The sequence below is a fragment of the Polyodon spathula genome, chromosome 4 (assembly GCF_017654505.1).
Source record: "Polyodon spathula isolate WHYD16114869_AA chromosome 4, ASM1765450v1, whole genome shotgun sequence".
NCBI lineage: Eukaryota > Metazoa > Chordata > Actinopteri > Acipenseriformes > Polyodontidae > Polyodon > Polyodon spathula.
In genome coordinates, this window is record NC_054537.1 from 94,001,205 (window position 1) to 94,024,694 (window position 23,490).

Below are 23,490 nucleotides of genomic sequence, written 5' to 3' on the forward strand. Positions count from 1 at the left end.
TATCAATGTGGCATCCTCTAAATGTGAACTACAACTACAATGTGAACTAAGAATTTAGCGATAGAGTACGCCGGAGAAAAATCCCCCTCAAAAAAAAAAAATCCCCCCAGCCACCCAGTCATTCTTCTCTTTTACTTTTCTTTCTTTGATTTCCTCTTTTTGTTTCAGTCCAAACACACTCAATTGTTACTTAGGACTGCTTTGCTTTTTATAGTGTGTTCAGTTGTTAGTTCCTGATTGCACCACTCAATAAACCTGGTTTCAACAGGTCTTAACACAGTGCTCAATTGTTTATTTGGGACCCCATTGCACAGAATCGCTGTGGTGAATATGTTAATGATGGGGCAGGTGCTCTATAACTGGGCAAGACATTTCTTCAGAATACCGTTTTAGTTCAGTATTTATGCACCACAGAATCAGGGGCAAGTGTTCGTAATTGCACTCGCATTTCCGCTGTGATCAGAATACAGCCCTAAGAGTTTTAGTTCGTAGACGGTAAGAGTTTAAGATGTTTGTGTTAATAAAATGGTTTTAAAGCATTTTTCTTATTTTTTCCCTTGAGGGAAACTATATAAAATAGGTAGTAAATGAAAAAAATGATTTCAATCAATGATTTAAATCGACTTGATTTAAATCAGCCAACCCTGATTGAGACGCTTATCTTCTGCTCCTGTTGCTCACCCTCAGGTATACCAAATTTACTCAAATTAGATTCCCATGTCATAATCTCGTTTGCTGCTGTAACAGGTCCTTGTTTTCACAGATTCTATAGCAGTTCCCTAGACTGTGGGCTGTGATGATTTTCTCTGTAAAAACCCATCACGTTGAGTCCATGTTTGTTTTAATGTACAGTACTGCAGTGGTTGTTGGTTGGGGCTTGATGGCCTATTTTAGATGTCAGGGGCTGACACAACTGTGGATCCAGCTTTGTTAGACGCAGTGAATTTTTATAGACTGATGTTGGCCTGACGTCAGTCCTAAAAGTTTCGTGATGCAGTTTACTGGTTTTATTTCCTTGCTGTAAGTAAGCAACTGAAGGCCCTTCAAACTCTCAAAGGTTGTGTTGAAAGATTGTCCTTGTGGAAGCAATTAATATCTGGCAGCTACTGTATGAGACTTTGTTTTTTTGGGGGGGTTTTTTCCCCCGTTGTCCACAAGTAGACAGAAGTTAATGTTTTGCACAAAATGATAAAATTCCTTAAATACTGAAATAGAATGCTTCTTGCTTTGCAGTGGTCTCTGTATCACCAATGACTTACAGTTGTGGTGTCTGTCAGTGTCTTTGATCCAAAAGGGAGTGACTGTTGAGAGGGGTCCTTTACAGATATTGCAAGCAAAGCTCAAGCAAGATCAAAGCTCTTGGGTCATGTTGAAGACGCTCACCTGTTAAGGAGCTGGTCTGGAAAGCTGGAGATTATTGAGGCCTAGCACTCGGAACATAAGACCTGTTTACCTAGCTTGCTACAAGAAGTACCACTCACACTTTTAGTCTGGGCACACATGTTACCAGGGTTGGGTCAATTGCTGTTTTACAATTCCAATTCCATTTGTAATTCCTTTTTAAAATTGATTCCCAATTCCCATTCCCTTTTATGGAATTGATCCCAACCCTGTGTTGGACATATTGCCTCCTGTACTGCAGCTAAGTAATCTCTCCTTAACATTGGCAAAACCTCTGGGTGTCATTACTTTCAGCACACTCATACGTTTGATTACTGTATAAGGGCTTGAGGCCATTTCACACTGGATCCGATCATGTGTATTCCCGATTGCACCTTGCACACTGAGTCCATAATTATAGTACAATGGTGATGTGTCAATTTTGGAATCGAAACAAGTTCAATTTGTTCCGATTTCACATGCGTTAATTACGATAGGGAAGACATGTGGATTCTTGCACTTCTTGCAAAATGGAAAAATTAATTGTGTGTCGCCAAACAAAAATTACTTTATGATAAATCCAACAAAGATCGCAAAGACTTTGAAAAATAGGAAAACATATGGAAAGACATTGCCGTGGACTTGGGCATGAATGATATGCATTATAAAATATGACATTATGAACTGATAGCATACATAAACACATGGATATTGTGCAGCAGGCTACATGTTATTAAAAGCATTTATTTTATTTTATTTCAACTATAGTCGAGGAAGTAAACAAAAATAGTGGCCTAACCTGGAGACACATATCAAAGAAAGAAGCGTTACAGGGCAAGTGCGGTCAGGGCTGAACAGTCAGAAAAGAGGGGCAGTACATGAAAGTGATGGAATTTCTGGCCCCATACACAGAGTAGTAGAAGGTCATTATGGTAAAGTATTTTCAGTTGCTAATTGCTAGCTTCCCAACTTTTTACATACATTTATTACAAGGAATGAGTGTTTGATAAATATGCTATGACAGCTATGTTGTGTAGTAAAATATGGTTTGTTTTTTTGGGTTTGTTTTTTTATGTGTTGCGTAACAACATTATTATAGATCTAGTAGAAATGTAATAATTAGCAAACGTTTTAACTTCCATTAGCGTTTGCTGATCATTAAGTTTATTCTACATTTAAGGAGCAGCAACTGGCTGTGGTTGATATGGAAAGATTCTGGCTGGGGATTTCAAGCACAATAGGAAGAAAGCAACGCTGATATACGGGTAAATAAGCTGGGCTGAGTTGAGTGGGGGACGGAGGGTCGACGAAACACAGAGGATGGAAGGTGCCCACTTGAAGAGCCCAGAGATGTACCCTACTTAATTCAATCCAGACGGTTGTCACGCTGATGTGCTGGGGAGACCGCACTCTGGTTGATCCGCAGAGCCAGCATCGCAGCCGTTGTTTGTGCTGATGCACTGGGGAGGCAAAAGTAAGCTGATCCAAGGAACCAGCATTACACTTCAGCCATCAACACCAGACAGAAGGATATCTACATCATCGGGTGGAAAGAAACACAAATGGATGGAGATGCAAATGGGTCACATTAGTTTACTGTAAAGCTACGTCTTAGTGGTGCTTACCTTGCCAGAGCCGAGTTCAAATCGGCATGAAGTTTTAACATTTACTCTTGTGTAGTGGAAATCATGAAGATCTGGATACGTCCAGTGACTGCTGTGAATAGTGCAGTTGGCAACAAGGGAAAGTCCTTGTGACAGCATGGAGAGACAGCATTTCAGGAAGAAAGAGACCACATTGGGGCTGGCAGGGGTTAGCTACCCTGGTCGGCAGTATCCAACTCTATGTTTTCAAAGGTAAACAGGATGCTGGAGACACCCGCCCAAGGCTTCTAAGAAATTAAAGAGAAAAATACCCCTAGAGTCTGCGAGAGCGGGGGTGGAAGAGATTCAGCATTGGATAACACGGTAAACGATTTAGGAACAGAAACGTATATGAGAATGGAGAGCACTTCACAAAAGATTAGTTCAAGATCTGCAGTTTGCAAAGACATGGAACTCCAGGTTTGTGTCTGCGGCTGGAGCAAGTCAGTAATGTTCAGGGGTTTGAAGATTTATCAAGGGAGAATGAAATGCTTGAGGGAGAAGGGACAAGGGCCTCGCATTGAGCAGTACTTCTTACGAAGTCAGTCAATTCAGTCGACTGATATCCAGCGACAGGAAGCAAACCATAGTTCACAGGATATCAGCACCCCTGTCATAAATGTGAGGAGGACTTGTGTGGATTCAACTAGTGGTGAACCTAATGATCCTCAGGAACCCAGTCAGACGAACCAGCGTAAGAGAGAAAAGAACCTCAACGGGCACAAGCCTGGAGTTAAATGGCCAAGAGCTTGTGAGAGAACTGCACGGGACACAGTAAACACGGATCTCTGTTTTACTTAGGAAAGGCTAAATGCAACAATTAAAAGGAAGCTGGATAAATTTGGGGACATCATCTACGCATATGGAAGCAAGAGATTTTGAGTTGAAAAAAACAAACTATTCCTGTAAAGTCTAGATGGCAGCAGGAGATTGCATGCTTAGAGAATGGAGGCAGCTGAGGAAGCAATGGAGAAGAGCAGAACAAAGTCAGAAGGAGGGACTCAGTTTGTTACAAAGGGTCATAAAAGATAAGCTTGCAACACTGCACAGAGCTGAGCGCCTACAGAAACGTTACAAAAAGAGCGAGCGTGCAAGAACTAACTTTATTATAATGATCCATTCAAATTTGTAAATAAGTTATTCACCAGTGAGAAAATGGCACACTAAAATCATCTAAGGTTGAGCTGGAGAGATATTTGGATGAAACACATACAGATTCAAAAATACAGGAGCCTATGTCAATTCCTTCATACATCCCACCTATCAATCCACCAGAATATCACATGTAGGACTGTGCACCTAAGTGGAAAGAAGTAGAGCAAGCTGTGAAAAAAGCAAAAGCATTATCATCTCCAGGGCCTAATGGAGTTCCTTACAGAGTGTACAAGAGTGCTTCTGGAGTTCTGCGAATCCTGTGGAAATTGATGAAAGTGGCATGGGAAAAACCGGTTGTACCAAGAGCATGGTGCCAAGCAAGTGGAGTCTTTATACCAAAAGAAAAAGATTTTACAAGCATCAGTCAGTTTCACCCTATTTTCCCATTAAACGTAGAAGGCAAGATTTTCTTCATTGCTCTGAGATTATCAACCTACCTATTAAAGAATTGCTTCATTGACACTTCAGTACAAAAAGCGGGCATTGCAGGTTTCCCAGGATGCTTAAAACAGATCAGCGTAATCTGGCAACAAATTCAATCAGCAAAAAAGGAGACGAAGGAGCTCTGTGACATTCCTGGATTTGGCTAATGCATATGGTTCAGTGCCAGATGAACTTCTTTGGGCATTATTTGATTTTTTTCAGCGTACCGATGACAATAACAAATTTAGTGAAAGCCTACTTTGGAGATTTGCAATTTAGTTTTTCAGCTTCAGAATTCAGCACTACATGGCAATGCCTGGAAGTTGGAATAATGGCAGGATGTACCATTACTCCACTGGCCTTTACCATGGCAGTGGAAATAATTATTATGGCATCAAAATAGGTAGTGGGAGGAGAGCACTTGGCTTCTGGAATGCAACTACCACCAATTCGAGCATAACAACCATGACTACAACAATAGCATGCACTAATTGGTTTTTGGGCAAATTAACCAATAACATTGAATGGGCACAAATGCAATTCAAGCCCACGAAATCTAGGAGCATCTCAATAATTAAAGGTAAAGTAGTAGATAAAAGGTTCTACATTAATGGTGAGGCAATACCAAGTGTCCAAGAACCCAGTGAAAAGTCTAGGGAGATGGTATGACGGGGATCTAAAGGACACAGTTTGTGTGGGAGCAGTTAGACAAGCAGTGGAATAGCTGAAGAGCATAGACAGCAGCGCTTTACTGGGCAAACTGAATCTCTGGTGCTTTCGGTTTGGTCTACTGCCAAGACTGCTGTGTCCACTGACTGTGTACAAGGTTTCCTTGACAACAGTTGAGAAGCTGGAAGCTTTAATCAGTTCATAAGTCAGGAAATGATTTTGAGTTCCACACTGCCTCAGCAGAGTGCGACTTTGTTAAAGGAATACTGCAGCTACCAGTCTCTGCTCTAACTGAGGAGTTTGTGTGCCAAGGTCCGACGGGAAATGACATTAGTAGATTAATATGACAAATGCGTAAGGGAGGCAGCACCTGTGTTGAAACCTGGAAGAAAGTGGGCGGCAAAGAAAGTGGGAGGTGAAAGTTGCTAAGGCTGCCCTTCGAATCAGTGATATTATGATGCAAGTTCAGCATGAAAGAGGGGGTCTTGGTCTCAGTTCAGCTCCTCCTACATGGCACAAGGAATCCGCAGCTCAGCAGAGGAAGTTGGTAATCAACAAGTTGCAAAAGCAGGAGGAGAGGATGAGGTGTTTTTAAAGGCTGTTTTCCAGGCCAAGCAAGGAGAATGGATGAGATGGGAGAATGTGGAACAATGCAAGATCGGCTGTCAAGACCTATGGACAACGGAACAGAGCAGGATCAGTTTCCTCATCAGATCAATATATGATGTTCTCCCATCACCACAGAACCTAAACCTCTGGGTGGGTGAGGATCCCTCATGTCCTTTGTGTTCATCACCTGCAACATTAAGGCACATTTTGACAGGACGTAAGGTGGGTCTTAGCCAAGGGTGCTTGACCAGTTGCTGGGATGTTTGGCCTTGGGATTGGAAGACAAGCGTAACCTGACCAATAAGTTGCCACCAGTTCCATCAAAGCATTACACACAAAAGACAATATTCCTCTGTTCAGGAGAGCAACCACCAAGAAAAGGTGTTAAAACCAAGCCTCGCCCAGGACGACTGGAAGCTGCTAGAGACTAGAAAATGCTGGCAGATGTTGAATTGAAGAACTTATCTGAAGCAGCAGAAAGGAGCAGCAACTGGCTGTGGTTGAGACGGAAAGAATCTTCCTGGGGATCTTAAGCACAATAGGAAGAAAGCAACGCTGATGTACAGGTAAATAAGCTGGGCTGAGTTGAGTAGGGGACGCGAGAATCACTGTCGAGCCCTCTTGAGGGTTCGTGGGCTAGTTGACGAACAGAGGATGAAAGGTGCCCACTTGAAAACCCCAGAGATGTACCCACATAGCTCAATCCAGACGGTTGTCATGCTAATGCGCTGGGGGAGACCAGAATGTGGTTGATTGCCCGAAACCAGCATCGCAGCCGTTGTGTGTGCTGATGCAGACGGAAGGATATCGGCATCATCAGATGGAAAGAAATGCAAATAGATGGAGATGCAGATGGATCACATTAGTTTACTGCAAAGCTACATCTTAGTTGGTGCTTATCTTGGTGAGAGCCGAGTTCATGAAGTGTTAACATCTACTCTCATGTAATGGAAATCAAGGGTGTTTTTTTGTGTTCAAACTTATGTAAGAATTAACAACAGAATTGTATTTATTTTGTATTTAAATACTGAAACTAGGTATATTTACTACAAAGCCTCCACTGCACATCAGTGCTGTGAAGTATGATATTAATGCATCTCTATTGTGTGCAATGGTTTGACGCACGACTTTTAGCATCCTTCATCCGAAAATGATGGAATGGATCCAGTGTGCAATGGCCTTTAGTTGGACTTCTGGTATTTTAACTGGGTTTAAAGTGGATTTAAAACTAAAACAAAAACTTTGGGAGAGTGGTACTGTATGCATATAAAAATGCAAAGGACGTCCTTTCTAACGCAAGCATCGGAGCTTTTGGCTCAAGTAAGCCTTCACCTCTGCAGAAAGGGGCATTCTCAGCCCTGATGAGAATTTCACAGTGACCCTGATGAGAGCTCAGAGTTCTAAATACTTCCACATGACCCCTGCCTGTGCCAGACCGCACAGTTCCCTGGCAGAGAGTGACGTTACAGTCGTGTTCTCTGTGGTCAGGGTTAGACTGTGCCTCCTCAATACTTTTAGTTCTCAGATGCGGGGGCTGGGGGGGGTGCTCGTATGAAAGAGTGACTCTTGGGCTCGGTTCCAGGGCACTTACAAGGTTCAGCTGTAGTCTGAGAAAATGAAATATGTGTCAAACAGTGTTGTGTTTTTTTGTGTGTTTGTTTGTTTTTTTCACTATTATATGATATTATGAAATCTAGAATACTATATTTTTATGCTTGAATTTGTTTTTAAGCAAATACATTTTTACAGTACCACCAGCGGAAGCAGCTCTTCGTTACTATAGCCCTTGGTTACAAAATAAATAATGTATTAAATGAATTGAATGTGACTGATTTGTCAGTTTTAGTTGAAATCCTTAGTGAATCACTGCTGTAACACGAAGGGTAAACTGTTGTATTTAGTTTGTAAATTACATTTTTAATATGCACAAATTCTCTGCCGATTTGACAGAATGGGTATTATAATTTTTCCAGAAAGACAAAACAACCTTGACTTCAACAGTCTTAATGTCTGTGCATATACTTTAGCCTAAATACAGCACTATTTCCCCTGGGTTTTGGCACTTGTACAGTGCAAAACATTTGAAGCAGTGAGTAATACAGTAGTAAAATATCTAATAAATTACAGAAAACTTCAGCACTGATTGTGTAACCTCAGGTTCTAGATAGTTCTCCACCAAATACTGGCTAGGGTATTGTGGGAATCTGATAGTAGATAATCCACTGGTAGTGACAAGATCATCCCTCTGGTAACAGCAATGCCAGCAGCTTGGATTTCTTTTTTTGTTTAGAGGCATCCACATTTATTACTTTAAATAGTTCTCGGGCTTGACCATCAATGGTAATAGTTATTTGAGTCACCACCCCAGCATACCCAGTTACATTTAAGTGATCAATTATGTAACTACCTAGTTGGTTTAGAATTTACTATATATATATATATATATATATATATATATATATATATATATATATATATATATATATATATATATATATATATATATATATTGCATAGATTCATTCATTCCAGAGCACCACTTCTTGCTGTGAACTGTTTGATTTTTGGGGATTTATTCAGTCTTTGTGATATAGTAAAGAGGTTCATGAACAAAATGATCTTGAGTAGCCTACACTCTAGTGCTCTGGCTTTGTGCGTAATTCCTTCCTCTTGTGCGTGATCCTTATCTGTATCAACTGCAGAAAGAAAACAAAGTGCTGTCGTTCGCTTAGCGCTTCTGGGGTTCAGCGCTGAGGCCTTCCTTTTTAAACTAAAGTGCCAGCAGACCCACCAATTTCTCTCAACTTCTGAAACAAAAAAAAGACCAGGCTAGGACCCACTTGACCATAGAGGCCATTCTCCTTTTGTTTTTTGTTCACCCTTTTCAGGTTTAGCGTGTTCTTTTTGGGTAGTCAAAGTAACTGCCTTTAACCTCCTGTTGGGTATCCTTCTTTATTGAGTTAAAAAAAAAAAAAAAAGAAATGCTAGATAATAGAATTGTACTCACTTTAGAAGGTTAAAATGTAATACAACCTGACAAGCCATCTCTTGTTAGTACAGAATGTACTGTAACATTACAATATCCCAAATAAAGATTTGTTTTTCAAATTTTCTGATTTAATATTCTTGGTCCCCAATCTCATTTGTGAGGTAGCAGAGTAACAAGACACCAAACGTAAAGGGCCACAGTGCAGTTGGGATTAGACGTTTGTAATTCTTCTGAGTGACGTGCAGGGATACAACATGTGGGTATGTTGTAAACCATAAGGTTTTAAGCACTACTGTGTTCTCATTGTGTGCTTAAATTTTTTTTACCTATCAGTAAACATTAGGGTGATTTAGTAGTTATGAAATTAGACAGAAGCATTTGTGTAAATAATTATAGCAACAAAGATAAATTCACCATGTATGTCATTGAACTTCACTCCAATCTGCCGTCGGGCTGGTAATGCGCCATGTTAGTTCCATAGCACTCTCAAATTACTTTATTACTCTGTGTGTGTGTGTGTGTGTGTGTGTGTGTGTGTGTGTGTGTGTGTGTGTGTGTGTGTGTGTGTGTGTGTGTGTGTGTGTGTGTGTGTGTGTGTGTGTGTGTGTGTGTGTGTGTGTGTGTGTGTGTGTGTGTGTGTGTGTGTGTGTGTGTGTGTATTTTTTACTAATTGTTTATTGAAAATGGAATTAACCAACAGGGAACAGTGCTATTTTCTATTGTTAGGAGTTGAAAGCAGTTTTGTAACCATGACACGATAGTCAGGGTATTTATAAATCTCTCATTAGACTGGTGATGGAGTATACCCAGTAGGTACGGTATGCTGGTTTGACAGAGGAAGAATGAAAGAAACTACAGTAGAAGCTAGAGCAGTTACAAAGCATGGCATTGTATCATATTGGGTGTACTGTATGCCTACAAATGCATTGAACCTTAGTGGTTTTAAAAAGTTGTCAAAGGTTATTTCTTCAAATATAGCAACCTGAGGCTGAATTACATTTTGGTTTGACGGGGAGGTTGAATATTTTTGTAACTGAGTAGCTATGGCAACGCCATAAATTTGATTGAATTGGCTGACCTGATTTTATTTTTTGCTCCTGCTTTCAAGTCTGTGTTTGTATTCTTCCTGTCCATTTATTTTTCTCTCTCCATTCTCATTGAGGTTTTATTTTGCAAAGATGCTTTGCCTTCAGTAACTGAAGTGCCCCAACAGATATCTTCGTCAAATCCCTTTCCTAAAAGGCCCTTTCCGTAGTGCCAGAGAGCGCACAGCCTGAGCTGAAGACTTGAGGCAAAGGCTTCCTGCCCCCATGCCCAGCTTCCTGCTCCCATCCCCTCCATCCTGACTGCGTTTCCACCCCAGCTGTGTGCCCTTGCACTGCTGGCTGCAGTCCCAGTGTTGGAATGTTGAAGGATCATGGCAACACACATGGACTTTGCTTGTGTTTTCAGAACGCGAACAGATCTCTGTGGTTCTAATTCCGCCTGAGTGTTCTTCATTAATGTTTATTTCAGACTGACTCGGTTTCTTGGTTGAAACGCCATTATAAACATTTTCCTGTATATTGCGCAAGAGGTTGGCAGAGGTGCTGCTGCTTAATGTCATATCTTTATGTTTATTCTTTGGTTTCTGACCAACTGAAAAACACAACCTGACTTGAATGTCCAAGATGGTACCCATGCCCGGTGTCAATATTTAAATGTCTTGTAGCATATTCTTTAACAAGGTTTCCACCTGGAGAGAAGCACTGTTGGCTACTGTACACTAATGCACACAGGCTTGTCTGAAAGCAGGGTTTGTAATCCTCTTGAAGCACGTTGCATCTGCTGCCTCTCCTCCTTTAACACTGCACCCCTGCCTATGCAGTTACTTGCAAAAAGGTGCTTCATTGGACAACTACAGTACCATTGTCAGTGTCACAGTCAGCTGCATTGGGAATTTATAGATTAAGCGGCATTTAACCACCAGTTTGTTTTTTACGTCTGTCTTGGGGTCTCAGTGTTTTTGTTTTTTAGCTCTGTCTTTACCGTTATCATTGGCCACTGGGTAGTGTAGCTTTCTGTTGGGAGTATCTTGACCCCTTTTTTTTTCTTCTCTCTGGGACTGCACTCCTTTAAGCCCTTTTGACTCTGAAGTTATGCCTCGTGTCCACTGCCTTTTCCCAGGGATGGTATAGCTGAGTTGGGTGGTCTGGTCGAGGTGTACATTAGTTAAAGAAGGGTGTCTGCGTTCCAGTGTAATTGTCAGATGTAGCTGACCCAGGAAGTAGTAGTGTGACACTTAAGGACATGTTTTGTGGGATTGATTGAATATATGTAAACAAGTGAAGATAGACTAAGTTGAACAAACGTTTGTTTTTCCACGGCTGTCTGTAGTCTTTATTAATCAGGTTTTCTCCAGCAATAAGAGAAAGTGGCCATTGCTCAAAACCCTTTGCCTCTTCTAAGCATCCATTTCGATGGCATACCTCCACACAGCACAGTTTGGCCCCGTTGAGAATGAAATATGAGACTGTAAACTCTGAACTCTGAGGTGTAGCGGAGGTACAGCCGAGTGTCAGTGGAAAGAGCCTCCAGATACACCTCGCCAAGACCAGCCAGCTCAGCTATAGCAGGGGAAAGGCAGTGGAAAGGAGGCTTTGGTGTGTCGATATCCTGCGATCCAGTTTCCTAATGATAAAGTAAATGGCAGGATTTCCCTCTGATTGTTTCCAGGGCCATGGCCTACAATTTTATTCTATTAGATAAATATTGGCAACTTTCTGGTCATTTTTCTTGTCACAGTTTCCTATCAGTAATTTACTGTACTATTGATAGGACGGTTGGAGTGACCCAACCATCTGCAGAAGATTAAGTGCCAGCAGCAGCTTATGATGTTACTGAGAAGCTATTGTACGGTACCAATTACAACTTCGGGTGACCTAACATGTGCTGAAGAATTTGACTTATGAATGGCCATGGATCTCAAGCTGTTGCTCTTCTTTGAATAAGCACACAAGCACACACAATATGTGCCTAAACTTACTGAAAATGGTATTTTGAGCCAGAAGGCCACACTGGGTTCCTGTTAACACTTCAGTTGCTAAACTTTGTTTTTGGAAGACGGAAGAATATTCTACTGTGCAACAAAATAGGGCAAGAACAACATTTAACCTTTGAACCCTGCAATAGTGTCTGGCATGAAGTTTCTGAAACCCTCTCTTGTGGTGTGGGGTGGGGGCACGTTGTCCCTATTCACATTAAACGGTGCCTCCTAGGAATTGTACTGTATGTACTACCTTCTCTGAGACTAGCGTGCAGCTTAATGAGCCAACATCACTTGCTGTGAATCTCCACGGGCTCCGTGTTTAATTGCCTTCTACACAACTTTTGTTTTTGCATTCGTGATCACAGTAACAAGCATAGCCTTGTGAGTTTGTTTGCTTGCTGCAAATAGGGGTGAATTCTGTTAGAATGTGTTTGAGAACAAGGAGCAAATTAGATTCCACCCTTCCCAAACAGCACAGCAGATGGAAGCCTTATATAGCAATAATATAACAGAACTAGGAAAACAACTCCTGAGTCAATGTGGTACAATACAGGTAGCACAATGCCCACTGATGTTGACTGCAAGCACACTAAAACAGCAGTGACTTCATTCTTCATGTTACCCGAGTTTCTGGTACATTGTCTACAGCTACTGTACTGTAGCTCTCTAGAAAAAAAGGACAAAAAATGTCCCGTGGGGTTATGAGAATTGGAACTGATCTTGACAATATACTGTAAGCAGCCCTTGTACTCTGGAATGTGTTGCTCCTAAAACTCCTAAACTTGTCTCATGTCTCCTCCCCCCCCGCCCCACTGTTCAGCCGAGCCTGGGTTGTTTTTTCCACAGCAGAGCTGAGCCGTGCTACTAACGTCACACGCAATGAAAGACAGTTGTTGTTAATTGTTATTAATTCACTCTGTTTACCAAAAAATGCGGAAACAAATGGCATTCGTTAATATAATAAAGGTCAAGAATGAGGAATTTGGTAGAATTGTGTTTTTTAGTGTGCGAGTTAAGTGTACCGTACCCGCAATTTATGTCCATTTGCTTCAGGTCTTCAGACGCACGACTCCAGATCTTCCTGAACACTTCTATCTGCCCACAGAGAAACAAGAGCCTGCTTTTCCTTAGCGTCCCAAGGCTGTACTTTTCAATCCTTGCACTCGCTCCCTTCATGTTGTTTGTCTTTATGGAGTGTACTGACTGATGCAACATAATGACAAAAATTCCCCACCCCTGGCTCGGCTCGGCTCTCAGCCGGATTCAGGTCGGATGTGCCAGTGGAGAAGCACCCATACCTATACCGTACCGAGCCCTCACTGGTCGGATGTGCCAGTGGAGAAACACCCGTACCATACCAAGTCCCCACGGGTCGGATGTGCCAGTGGAGAAGGGGTATAAATATATAATAATGTATCCGATTACATAAATACAGCGTTTGCTCTGATTTTTTTTTTTCAAATAAATTAATGCAGCAATTTAATGGGTTAACCCTTTGCAGTCCATTTATTCGGCGCTTGTCAGATGCGTCGTGTCCAATTTATTTTCACATGCGCTGTTTAAATTTTTTTTTTTTTTGCAGAGTAAAACACATTTAAAAAGCACTGAATCGCAAAAGGACTGTGTACTGCTGTACTACTGGCAGATGTGCTGTTTTCTTGCTAATTTGAAATGCCTTTGAATACCTGTACAAAAAGTGTTTGTTCTGATATTGGGGTATTTGTCCCTACACTGCTCTGCAGTTTTAAGGACCAGACATTGATGCAGGCCAGTACTTTGCCATTCTTGTTTTGCCATGTAAAAAATTGGTTTAGTAGAAGTAACATGGTAGTTTGTGTGTGTGTCTGTGTGTGTGTCTGTGTGTGTGTGTGTGTGTATGTGTGTATATATGTATATATATATATATATATATATAACACACACACACACACACACACACAGTGCCTATAGAAAGTCTACACCCCCTTGAACTTTTTTCACATTTTGTTGTGTCGGTGCCTCAGAGTTTTTCATGCATTTTAAATGAGGATTTTTTTTCCACTTATCTACACACCATACTCCACACTGTTAAGGGGAAAAAAGTATTTATTGAGAAAAAAAAAATAGATATTAAATACAAAACTGAAAGAATTGGGTAATAATTGGATAAGTCTCCACCTCCCCTGAGTTAATACTTGGTGGAAGCATCTTTGGCAGCAATTACAGCTGTGAGTCTGTTGGGATAGGTCTCTACCAACTTTGCACACCAAGATTTGGCAATATTTGACCATTCTTCTTTACAAAACTGTTCAAGCTCTGTCAAGTTCCTTGAGGAGCGTTGATGGACAGCAATCTTCAAGTCATGCCACAAATTTTTGCATTGGATTTAGGTCTTGGCTCTGAAGGGGCCACTCAAGGACATTTACCTTTTTCTTCCTTAGCCACTCCAGTGTAACTTTGGCTGTGTGCTTTGGGTGGTTGTCATGCTGAAAGGTGAACTTCTGTCCCAGTTTCAGCTTTCTTGCAGAGGGCAGCAGGTTTTCCTCAAGGACTTCTCTGTACTTTGTACTTTGCTCCATTTATTTTCCCTTCTATCCTGACAAGTGCCCCAGTCCCTGCCGATGAGAAACACCCCATAACTTGATGCTGCCACCACCATGCTTCACAGTAGGGATGGTATTCTTTGGGTGATGCACTGTGTTGGGTTTGCACCAAACATAGCGTTTGCATTTAGGCCAAAAAGGTTCTGTTTTATTTTAGTCAGACCAAAAAACTTTTTGCCACATGGCAAAACTTTTTGCATACTTCAAACAGGATTCAAGGTGGCCTTTCTTGAGTAATGGCTTCCTTCTTGCCACCCTACCATACAGGCCAGATTTCTGGAGTGCTTGGGATATTGTTGTCATATGCACACTTTGACCTGTCTTAAACACAAAGGCCTGTAGCAAATAGCAAATTGCCCTCTTGGTAGCCTCTCTGATCAATCTCCTTCTTGCTCGGTCACCCAGATTGGAGGGATGGCCTGATCTAGGCAGGGTCTTGGTGGTGCCATACACCTTCCACTTCTTAATAATCGTCTTGGCCATGCTCCAAGGGATATTCCTTTTGATATGTTTTATACCCATCCCCTGATCTTGGCCTTTCAACAACTTTGTCCTGGAGTTCTTTTGAAAGCGCCATGGTGCTCGTGGTTGAGTCTTTGATTTGAAATGCACTACCCAGCAGAGGGAACCTACAGGAACTGCTGCATTTATCCTGAAATCATGTGAATCACTACAATTTAACACAGGTGGAGGCCACTTAACTTTTGAAGGCGATTGGTTACACCTGAGCTAATTTTAGGATTGCTATTACAAGGGGGAGGACACTTATCCAACCAAGCTATTGCAGTTTTTATTTAATTTAATTTTCTACAAATTTCTACAAATTCCAGGCTATAAGGCAACACAAGGTGAACATTTTGAAAAGGGGTGTATACCTTCTATAGGCACTGTATATATATATATATATATATATATATATATATATATATATATATATATTATATATATATATATATATATATATATATATATATATAATATACACACACAACTTTTTGAGTTTTTACATGTAACTGTCGATTTGTATAAATCATTGTTCATGATTGTATTATTCAGGAGCTCATGTGACAGTATCATTATTTTTCCGGTTCATTTTCAGATGCCAAAATTGAGTGCTAAATTAACCTTACAAATAGGATTAATTTTTCTCGTTCGCTCTGATAAATGACTCGTGCTTGGCACCTTTAATTAGATATGCATGATGCTACAATACATGCCAAATGAAGGATTTCTGGTATTAACCACGAACTAGCATTAAAACAAATCTACTCTACGTAACCACTTGTAGGGTACTCTGGTACAGTGATGGTTATAACTGCTGACCTCAATAGAGTACAGTTGTTTATATGCAGGGCAGCATTGCGAGTCAAGGGTGCTGTTCCACCACTGGTATTCTCACACTGCCCATAAACTAGGGTGTGAGTCCCATCGTCCGGCTTGTCGTTCCTCTCTAATCAGCCAGACGGGATGTGCTGTCGAAGGGCAGGGTTTCCTGGTCCCTGATTTGGTGCCTCCTGCAGCGACACTGCAGGCAGTGTTTGCTACACCACCCCTGCGAACGGTGGGGGATGCTGCGAAACTGCCAGCCATTTTAAGCAAGCTTTCTACAGCAGCAGGTGCTTCTGATTGGAAGTTCATGGGCTTGATCCTTGGCAATCGTAACAATAGTTCAGCCATGACGTAAATGAGTGCCCTGGGGCAGGGTGGTTCCCTGACTAACAGGGTAGGGAACTCCTGCTTTATTAGGAAAATATGACTGTGTGAGCCAACGGAGTTGGCCTCTTGGTTCCGTACTGTACTTGCCTCCGGCAGTGTAAAATCTGAGGGAATGCAAGAAAGATGGAAGGAAATGGAGTGAGTTAATAGCGGCTGTTTTCTACGTAAGGTTTAAAACCTTTTATTTTGTTCACGTGCACACACCACACAAGTGTGTGTTTTAACATGGGATAAATGTTTTGTTATTTCACTTCAGTGGGATACAGCATGTGAGCAGAGTGGAGTGTTCATAAACGCCACTCCTCACTCTCTTCCTCTTTTGAAAGCACTCGCTCCAAGGCTTTTATTTCCCCAGTCTGCCCTGCTCCGGTGCTTCTTATTCTGCAGCCAGCTGTACTCGCACTCCACTCCACTGCTAGTGTAAATTGCTTCCGAAATGTAGAGACTGGTTCCTTTGAAATCAGCTACCCAGTTCCTGCTTATGGCAAAGTGGATACAAATATCGGGGGATCTGTTCCAGTGAGTACTATTATGTTTTTAGTAAAACATTAATTTGTCAAAAATACATTTGATAGCTATAATTGACATGTTCACACTTAGAAAAAAAGGCCTGCAAAATATGTATTATTTAAATGTGTGTTTTATTTATTTATTTTTTATTGTATTTATTTCCCTGGAGAATAATTCAGTTTCACTTTTACATGAAGTGATGAAAACTCTGGGTAAACTTTTGGGTAAAGTGAATCTTCTGCACCTCAATGGTGTCATTCACACAACCCCAAGCTGAACACCACACGATTTCAGCTATCTAAAAAAGTAATTTAACCCCAAGCCGATGGGGTCGTATTTTGGCTTGGGATCACTGACCTTTCTGCACATACCATGTGGTTAAACATTTTAATTGTATAAGCTTTGTGAAATTTACAATTAACATGGTTCATATACAAGCAGACAATGGCTTTCGCTGTTGTAATAAAACTTTTGCTGTGCAAATTTGATATTTATTGATTATTTTGCTAACTTTAATTATACAGGGCAATTTCATAGATTGCACAATATTGTTGGAGCATCGCAAAAGCTGTGTCGTTGATGGATCATATCTTATATGTACAGTATCAAATCTTTTTCCTCTGCAAACCATCTTTTTGAATGGGAGCGATGCCAGAGGCTTTTCGTGCTCAAGCTTTGCTCAGGCACTTTACCCACTCCACTCCACTCCACGCACCTAGCAAAGTGGTCCCGCTCTGCTCCACTTACATGCTCTGTTTGGATAACATGCTTACTGGGACTAGTTTTGAATGTGCCTTTGCTAACGTCCAGTCCTGCAGTGTGCTGCTGAAATTCAGGACCGAGCTGCATTTCGGTAGTTCACACAATACTGCCACCGATACATGATTTTATAACAACTTTAAAATGCCTGAAATTTCAGATTTCTATTTTTGTTTTGATTTGCATCCCGATTTGCAGCCTTCAGCTCCTTCATTAACACCGGGAACGGTAAGAAGCAAGAGAGGCTGCATTGACAGAGTAAGCTCATGGTTCTATCTAAAAAGGCAGTAACACTACATCCTATCAGTCAGAATTATCAGTCAAATAAAATATTTGCCTATACCATAAGATTCCAAAGAGTCATAAAGGAGTACTTCACAGCATTTCACTTTTTCAAAGTGCTTAATTTGGTACCTCGTTCTGTTATATTCCTCTGTGTGTGTAACTGTTTCTGCTTGGGTCATTGTTTACCAGGCTCACAATAGTAACTGATGTTCCTTTTCAGCCACGGAGTCTGATTCTGAAAAGTCTGATGCTTTGAGTTTGGGCTGTAATGGACTCCTCTTAGCCTTGCCCGCTGTCATCCACCTAACTGGAATCTTTCTTTGTACAGGAACCTACATCCGTATTACCCTGGCCCCCAAGGTCTTGGATTGGGTTTAGAAATTAAAAGGGCAGGGTGGGGTGGGGGGGAGGGGGGACACGGACTAGTGAAGCTTTCAGATTTGTGCAGCAGCCAAATGAATGGTTATATTGCGATTCCCTGAGGAGGCGGCCTTCCTTTTCCTTCGAGCTGGTATTTCAGATCACTAATTGAAAACAGATATCCCAGCACAGGCAGGCGAGCTCTCAGGAAACTCGTTGTTTAAAAAGCGTGTTTTATTTGGAGGGGTGGGGAGAGTGTCTCTGCCCATTTGGACTGGCAGACTGCGCAGGAGGTGAGATCTTCTTGTGTCGGTAACGCCTCCAGTTGACTTTACATTTGCATGCTGTGCTTTTGTGTGCTCGCTCTCTTTCTCTCGCGCTCTCTCTCTTTTTGAGTTCTCACAGTGGAAGGACTCTAGGACTCTAGGTTATATATATTATATATATATATATATTATATTATATATATATATATAATGATCTAATATATATAATATATATATATATATATATCAAGTACGTCTGAATCCAAAGCAGGAAAACCTTTGACGTTAGTTTTTAATTTTGAGATCTCACAGCTGCTCAAGGGGGATATCCCAAAAAATAAAAACAGGATTTCACTTTTTTTTTTTTTTTTTGCCTTGCAGAACTCGAGGTCCTGTTTCACTGGCAAATAATTCAAATATACTGCATGTGCTTGGTACAGGGTAAGCAAACACTTCTTGGTTTTATGACTTTATTTGATGACGTGACAGTGACTTGAATAGTGGTGTGTGAGTGTTTTTTGTTTGTTTATTGAAGTAATGTATCTTAAAATAATATTTCTACTGTAATTGTATGCAGTCACATGTATTCAATAATATATTAAAATGTGTTGTGTGGCACTGCTGAATAGGAGACTTTTCACAGGACACATTTTGAAGAAACTTTTCCAGCCCTTCACATGATATGGGGAACACTGGTGACAGGTAATTAAATTAATTCACTCAATAATTTTCTTTTTTACAAAATGTGTAATAATGTCTTAACAATAGTCCATGTGTTGTAATACAAAGCTGAGTAGCAGTACAGCATTATTTAGGGTGTGAATGGATTGAAAACTGTGGTTTTAAAGTTCCTAGAACGATGAATGCAATGCTGTCCTGTTCATATGTATTTCTGTGCTCGAGCAGCAGTTTCCAGGAAAGGCTGCACCCTGTTGTGAATGTGTCAGTGTACAGCAAATGTTGCAGCGTTGTGCTGAAGCACTTGGTTCTGCTGAAGCACTTCACTTCCTCACGGCTCAGGAAGGCAACCAGTAAACTGAACTATACTCTCATATTTAGAGCTTTTAAACGCTTTCCTTCCTCACGGCTCAGGAATGCAACCAGTAAACTGAACTGTACTCTCATATTTAGAGCTTTTAAACACATCCCTTCCTCACGGCTCAGGAAGGCAACCAGTAAACTGAACTGTACTCTCATTTTTAGAGCTTTTTCACCGCCATGTGTTTTTTTTTTTTTTTCAATTTCTTTTAACTGACATCTTTTTTTAGCTGTTTGTTCGGGGTGTGGAAACAAAATGCAGTTAAGTCACTGTAACAGATGTAATAACTGAAAATGTACAAAAACAATCTACAGCACAGCAGTCCTGCTAATTTTAGCAGCTTTGAAAACAAATAAAAATAAAGAAAGGCTTCAGAGCAGCTGGATTGAGTTCTGCTTGGTAGAGTTCAGTTTAATGTAAGCATCTGCTTTGGGTGATTCATATACACTGATAGAAAGATAGACAGACAATATAGAGCTCTTTCTTATGGCACGTCTACCAGGGTCCAGACTGGGGTTCTGTCTACTTGGGTCACAATCCCACATAGTGTGAAGCCATGTACTTGGGTTAACCTGGGTAGGTTTCACTTCCGTAAGGAAAGGTTTTGTTTATTCTGTTTATCATATTGTTGTTGCTTGACACGTACCATGAGCCAGATTGCAGCAGGGATGAAGAAACGTTTGCTCTAATCAACTTTTGGGCCAACGGTTCAACCCAGAGAAGCTTGGACGGAAGCGTCAGTAACAAGCTGCTTCCGGGGCATTGATACCCGCATTGTGTGCTTGCGTCTGTCACCCAGGTCAACCCTGCTTTATCAAAAGCAGTGTGAAATCACAAAGCCGACACATATGACACAGAGTCATGACCCGGGTAGGTTCCGACCTGAGTAGAGCATGCCAGTGTTCAAGGGGCTTAAGAGTGTGGAATTTAATATTAATCAATGATCAGACCATACAATAAACACGTTAAAAAACATTTATTTATAAGACATATATGGAAGGTTTAAGCACGTGCTGGACTAGTAGAGGTCTGCTTGTAGTGTCTGACAAATTACTCCATTAGTGCAGTGAAGGAGCTTTATTTCAGCACTGCTCACAGCAAGGCAAGATCAACAAGAAGAAAAAATTACTTTAGAACATCAAGGCCCCTGCAAAACAAGACTGGCTCAATATGTGTGTGGAATTGGTGACTGTGTACAGCTGTAATTTGATAAACCGCCTGCTGCAGCTCCCATGCTCAGTGTCAGTGGAGTCCTGATCTGACAGCATGCAACACAGACAGCTCTTAGGATTATATGTTGCCATTTATTTTTCAGTAAAAATGAGTCTAAATTGCACCGAGTTCATTCCAGTATTTAAGATGTTATATACACCACAGCAAGCACATTTCAGTTCAGTTTAGAGAGCTAAATTTAGTGAATGCGTTTCTGTTTCAAGTAGTATAACCATTACCGTATGGGTATTTACCTCGTAGAACCCTGAAACCTGAATAAGATATACCAAAGCCCACCCCCAAAATCATAAAGACACTGCGCTCACAGATCTCCACCCCAGTACTATCTCTCCCATGTCATCCTTTTTGAAATCCAGTCTTCCTGGGATCACCCGGCAACAGCTCCTGCCGTTTCCTGGTCGATGGACACCCAATATAAGGTAAATGATGCGCTAAAGCTGGGCCTGGCATTTTCCTCCGGTGGAGGTTTCTATTGCCGCCTTGGTCCAGGCACCTAATTTTAACGCTCCTGTCCAAGGGCGCTACCTGCCTCAACAAACAGTGCCGGATCTCTTGAGGTGATCCTCAAGTGCGCCTATTTAGCCAGTGTGTTTGTCCCAAGGGTGGGCAATTTTATAATAGCATCCTGGTAGCCTAACGGTGCCATTTGCTGAGGTCTCTTTTTTTGAGAACCACAGACCCTCACCATAACAGCTGAATGAGCTGTGCCTGGTTAACAAGAACCTGCTCCATGTGTCCAACAGGCTGAAGGTAGAAACCTGGCTGTTCTGGTAGCTGCACGCAGGCAGCTTTGGTTTTCCCAGCCACGCATGTCTGACGGGGACAAGGCACCGCTGTTGGATGCCCCTATTACACCAGGGCATACGTTTGGTCCCGCGGTGGACGAGATGCTGCAGCGCTCTCACCATGCGCGGGAATCTACAAAGGAGCTGGTTTGCTTGCTTCCCAAGTGACCATAAGTTGTGGTAATATTTATTACATTTACCTATGTTAACTACCAACATTTATATTTATGTTCAAATGCCATATTTAATATGTTGATAAAAAGTTGGAACAAATTCCATTTTTGAAAAACAGAATTTGGTATTCCCAAGAATGGATCAATTAGTAACCTTACAGATGGTTACAACTGAAGGAAAATTGGACCTGTGCAGACTCTACCTTATGGCATCCCAACCCATCGAGCCTGCAGCTCTGGTTCTGGCCCCTGAACGGCTGCATTTGAAACAGCTAGTGCTATTCAGACATGGTGTCTACCTCGTGGATTTGACCCCACGACCTGTCCCATGATAGTTATACTGAAGTTTTTGCAGGACTTTTTTGGGGTAATCTCCCTCCATGTTTATACAGTCTATTTGGCAACCATTTCAGCTTGCCACCAAAATTGACTCGGTACTTGGAATTATTCTTATCTAAATGGAGGGCCGAGCAAGGCGGTTGCTGTAATGCTGCATGAGAGGGATCACCTGTTTTAAAAGTGTTTGCTGTTCATTTCATCCCGTGGCAGAGGCAGTGCAGTTGTGGAAAGAGCACATGGCAGAGCTGTAGATGGAGTCTTTGGATTGGCAGGTTGTTGCTTCCGTTAGGTGGTCCGACATGAAATGTATGGATCGGGCAGCTAGAGCTACAGTAGCAAATGCAGAAAAGGAATGTGTAAGGATTGGAGTAAAACCAAAATTCCAAGTAGAAAGGTTGTGAATGGACAACTGTACGAGGCACACGTGCATTGTTCAGATCAGTACTTGCAATAGGCTGCCTTGTTATTAAAACTTTTTTGAAAAGTTGTCAATAGTTGAGTTTGTTTTGTTTTTGCAAAACCTCAGCAATGCAAATCACTCTAGATTTTTTATAGCTGCTCTGTCTCTTGCTGTTTTGCCTGGGAACATAGTTTCATGATTTTTTTTTTTTTTTTTTTTTTTTTTTTTTTTAAATAGTTTGAAATGCTATTAACTAGTCAGAGCCTGTTAAAAAGCTGCCTTTGTGCTGTTCTTCACCACCCTTAATGTCTGAAGATCCTCAGTGCCTAAACTATGGATATTTACGCTTTATTTATGAAACTGAACTTTGTAACTTGTTGTTCGGTTGGTTGTTTCCTTGGTGGGTCGTGAAATAGTCAGCAGAACACTTAGTCACCTATAGGGACTCCACTGGTAATGAAGAGCTCCATCGCCGCTCCATTTCCATGGCTGTTCTTTGTCAGCCATGCAGGTAAAAGATTGTGCTTATGCTGCGGTCAATGTCTGTATCGGTACATTTAAATGTTTGGCACCAGACGCCTCAACAACTCCATCAACTTGACAGTCACATAGTGCAGCTGAATACGGTGCTGGCAGGTTTTTAGTGTGTAATATGTGAAACGTGGATAACACACGATGATGACATACTTTATACAGTAAGCAGGTGTCAATTATAGACATGGAAAGCTTTAATTGTGGGTAAGATTTAAATACACTCTGTCACTCGGGTATGTGTTAGTGCCTGTCAGTGCTGGGAATATGCATGCAACGCTGTCATGAAAGTTGTGGAAGGTGTCGGGGTGGAGAACAGGCATGGTTTGGATTTTCATTGTTTAGTAATCATGGGTGAGGACAGTGCAGACTCATTATCAGGCAAAACTATCATTACTTAACGTAGCAGTTTACTTGAAGTCAACAGGCTGCGGAATTGCTGTTTAGGCTATTGGTCGCCAGAGTTTGCTTTTACAAAAATTGCTTGAAAACAAGCTTTTGGGAAGCCTCCTGTCTTATTATACAGTAGTTCCTATAGGGAGGTTGCTTTTGAAAAACCTGTCATAGGCTGTGAGGGAAACATTTAAACTAAAGCAAGTGGGAAGACCCACTGAAT

The 23,490-nt window shown here is 41.3% G+C and overlaps 1 protein-coding gene across 4 annotated transcripts in view; it reads left to right on the plus strand.

Annotated features, from left to right (window-relative positions):
• Positions 1-23,490, plus strand: part of LOC121315151 (protein tyrosine phosphatase type IVA 3) — a 53,759-nt gene that overhangs the window by 4,300 nt on the left and 25,969 nt on the right. The window contains exons 2-3 of one of the 4 annotated variants that reach the window (XM_041249123.1): positions 18,756-18,815; positions 19,018-19,076. The gene's annotated coding sequence lies outside the window, so the exon portion shown is untranslated. Of the gene's footprint in view, positions 1-18,640; positions 18,816-19,017; positions 19,077-23,490 lie in introns of those variants that run through there. The other 3 variants (XM_041249120.1, XM_041249124.1, XM_041249122.1) reach the window with 3 other exon arrangements.